Source organism: Chamaea fasciata, unplaced genomic scaffold (assembly GCF_029207755.1).
Source record: "Chamaea fasciata isolate MVZ Bird 193981 ecotype frontalis unplaced genomic scaffold, bChaFas1.0.hap1 SCAF_21, whole genome shotgun sequence".
NCBI lineage: Eukaryota > Metazoa > Chordata > Aves > Passeriformes > Sylviidae > Chamaea > Chamaea fasciata.
In genome coordinates, this window is record NW_027094106.1 from 5,390,195 (window position 1) to 5,393,997 (window position 3,803).

Below are 3,803 nucleotides of genomic sequence, written 5' to 3' on the forward strand. Positions count from 1 at the left end.
TGAGTGCAGGGGGATGAGGCTGATGGCACGGGAAGTGTCGATCCTGCTCTGTCTTCTGAGGACACCAGAGAGTTTGCACAACCCCCAGAGAGCTTCTGTGAGGGGAAGGGGTGGATCCTAAGAGGGATATGCAATCCAAACCCCAGCCCTGGTCTTCAGCTAGCCAGGGAGGGGCTATTCACTGAATATACCTCACAGACATGGTGACAGTGAATTCACAACAGAATTCAGACCCCGTCAGGGTCTGGCATATGGACGGGTCAGGCTCCCCCTATAAACCTGACAAGCTGGGGTTTTGGTTGGCAGGTCTTGGGGAGTGGTATGCATGCTCTACCTCTGCAGGTCACAAATCAATTGTGTGTGTTCCTTGAAGGATCTCCACTTTTCATAGGTTTGCCTCTAACTTTTCTTCCCTTCTTTTTGCACCATCTGCAGTTTGATACATTCCTTGCAAAAAGCTGTGGCTCCACTTTGTCCCATACCCAGTGTATATTCCCTGTTCTCTCAGCCCACGTGTCTGCTGCCTCTGAGGTTTCCCTTCTGTGCTGATTTTGTCCCATTTCCCTCAGAGTGTTTTCCTGTAGGTATTTCTCCTGTTCCAGGGCCAAGCATCTGTTTGGGGTCAGAGTGCTGGGCTGGGACTGATCCTACTGCTGCTTCAGGACAACACTGAGCACATGCTTGTGCTGGGACACTTTTGGGACATTTGGGCACAAAGGCTTTAGCACAGGCATCGTCACATGTCAGGGAAAACTGGGTTGGGTATAAATCACATTTGTTGGCCCCAACTCCCATGTTTGGACAAATTTTTGCCAAGTACTGTAATGTTTAAAATAGCATTAGAAAAACCTCCCCTTCAATTTGTGAGCGTTCATCCCCGAAGAGTCTGGTTGGGTGTGTTTAATTCCTAAAGCCATTGTTTTCCACTCAGAACCTCTTCACTCTGGACAGGTGAACAGCTACGCTGAGCTGCTTGTCTTTCATCCAGCCTCCTGAAGATAGGTCTTATCTGGCTGTGAGGTGTAATTTGTTTGAAACTGTCCTCACTCATCAATCCCAATGATGTTAGCTCGGTGCTTAAGCCAGTCTTTTTATTAAGTTCCAGGGGTTTTGTATTCCACAATCCAATTTTGCATTATTGATAAAGTCTTGAGCAGGGGATTACTTGAGCCATGAGCTTTCTGGCACATTAGTCATATCTGAGCTGTATTTTTCAGAGGAAGCTGCTCTCCTCTTTAGTTACTGCCTGGCTCTCCTGATCCTCTGGAGCTCTGGGGTTCCTGACTCCAGGCAGAGCTGCAGGACCACAGCAGGGAGGTGACACTGCCCACAGGACAAGCAGAGGCTGTGGCCTTGCTGGTGAGTGCTGCAGTGCCACAGTGATCCCCAGCAAGAAGAGCAGAGCAGCTCCAGTGACAACAACCAGGGCCCAAAATCACTCTCCAAGTGCACAGAGCCAAGGCAGGTCTGGGGTCAAGCTGGGAAGTGATGGCAGCAGGTCAGGATCAGCAGGGGACATGGCCAGGCATGGACAGATCCATGGTGGCACCACAGCAGCCCCTCAGGGTGGCAGCCAGCTTGTCCCTTCCCAGTCCTGCAGGGTGGGGAGGGGTGTCAGAGGGGTCACTGCTGTGCCAGGAGTGGGGTTTGCCATGGCCTGCAGAGCTTCACAGGGAGCTCATCCCTTTTCCATGGCTGGACTGAGGTGGCTCGGAGAAAGGAGGGCAGGGATGGCCTGCAGGGCCACAAGTCTGTGCCAAGGTGTGGAAATCTGCCTGGAGCTGTGGAGGAATCCTAAAGGTCACTGTGTGAGGAAGACTGCAAGGTCCTTGATGCACTCAAGGCCCTGATGTGTGACTCCTGAATGACACATTTTCCCTGTGGATGGGCAGGCTTTGTAGTCTTGGGATCACTGTGATTTTCACATATCAGTTATTTATAAGTCTAAGAAAATGGTAAAACAGATCTTTTCCCCTCAGATTTCAGCAAAGTGATCATAAAAGGCATTGAAAGTAGTGAGAGCCTTAATCTGTTGGCTGACTGGCAGATGTGTGTGTGTTGGTTAAAACCAGGTTGTGTGCAGCTTTGCACCTTCCCATCAGGGCAGGGCAGGGCACATCCTTCAGGAATCACCTTCACCAGCACAGCTCTGCCATTACAGACTTGCTCACAAAACAGCACCAGCCAGAAAATGGAAACCAAATTAAAGCACTTGTTGTCTTTGTTGCAGAAGAAAAGAGACATTTCTTTCTGCAACAAATTTATGTCTTGGGTTTTCCATGACTACTTGATATATTTTTTAACCACTGTAGAACTGCCAGAAACAAGGTATTTACAACCCCACTGTGCAACTCAAAATAGACTTGAAACTAGTTGGTTCTTTCCTCTGAGAGTTTCTTAGCGTGGTTTGCAAAACTGTGCAGTGAAGTGTGACCTGTGCTGGCTGGTTTTGCTTTCCCTGACTTGTGTATCATCACTTGGGCAGGCCAGTGATGATGGAGGGATGGTACTCAGAGGATGTGCTCCTGCAGGGGATGTTAAAGCACGTTTTACAGTCACACTCCCCTTCCTGTTCATGTTTCTTGTCACACACTCATCGCTGCAGTATTGCCTTCCAGATGCACCACAAAGGCTGGAATAAAAATGTCCCCTCTGTTTTTCCTTCAGGCTCTCTCCTCTCCTGTCGGTGAAGGGGGAAAGACGAAATAAAATCATTTTAAAATTGGGTTCTTCTATGCAGTGCCTCAATGAGCAGGATCGAAGCACAGCTGCTTTTTAGGAACCATGGGGAAGGGTGGGGTTGGTGTGACAGGAGAGCTTCCTACTTCACTTGGGGGGCATCATCTGAGCCGATCCACCAGAGCCGTGCCCTATGGACTGAGAGTGTGTCCTGCACGCAGGAAACTGAAGTGATGAGACAACAGTGGGAGTTGTTGTTGTGTCCCGTGCCTGAGCCCCAGGCAGTGGGATGTCACGGGGCTGGGAGTGCTGCCTGGTCCCACCGCACCCTGCCCTGGCTGCCCAGCCTGGGGGCTGGATCCCCACCTGTTCTCCACGAACCTCTCCTTGAAACTCCTGCAGATCTCCCCCGGAGCTTCTGGAGCCTTTATTAGCTGGAGCTTTCACAGGCTGACATTATTGTCACAATTCACATGCTAAAAGGCCTTTTACTTCCCCCTCCCTGCCCCAGCCTCTCTTATAGAGGGCTGGTTTTATAAGCCTTATTAGAGGCTCATCTTGCAAGGCCTTTGGGGGCAATTTGCCTTGATAAAACACCGTATAAATTGGAGTGGCTGTTGATTTTGGAGCCGTTCTTACAAGACAATTGTGTTTCCAATTAGGGATTTCCTTCTCTAACATGCACAACATGGTTGGTTTTTTTTTTTCCCCTTTGCAAGATGGCTTAAAATGCCTGCCATGTGCTGATAAGCTCTGTGCTAGACCTTTTGTCTTCTGCTGCATGTGTGCAGGCCAGCGTGCACAATGGTGAGGTAGATACAACTCCCCAAATCCACTGCCAGGCACAAAAAAAGCTGATCCAGGACAGTGCTTGCTCTCCCCAGGAGCTGTGGGGATGTTCAGCAAAGTCAGTGATTCAGATGCTTGTTGAATACTGCCAAATGTGGAATTATTTGGTTTACGGGTGGCCTCAGGAGGCTGAGAAGGTAGATTAGCAAGGCAGGAGTGCTGGCAGAGGGCAGTGCCAGCTGGCTGCTGTGGGTGTGGGTCTCCTTGGGAAGAGCCTTGGCCATGGGGAGGATCCCACAGAGCCAGGGGAACAGGAGGACTGAAAGGCTCCCAGG

The 3,803-nt window shown here is 50.1% G+C and overlaps 1 long non-coding RNA gene across 1 annotated transcript; it reads right to left on the reverse strand.

Annotated features, from left to right (window-relative positions):
- Nucleotides 1-1,639: 1,639 nt before the first annotated feature.
- Nucleotides 1,640-3,169, reverse strand: LOC136300037 (uncharacterized). Its single transcript, XR_010723613.1, has 3 exons — nucleotides 3,046-3,169; nucleotides 2,826-2,904; nucleotides 1,640-2,680 (listed from the first exon to the last, which is right to left on the reverse strand). It is a non-coding gene; the product is annotated as an uncharacterized lncRNA (long non-coding RNA).
- Between the last annotated feature and the right edge of the window lie 634 nt (nucleotides 3,170-3,803).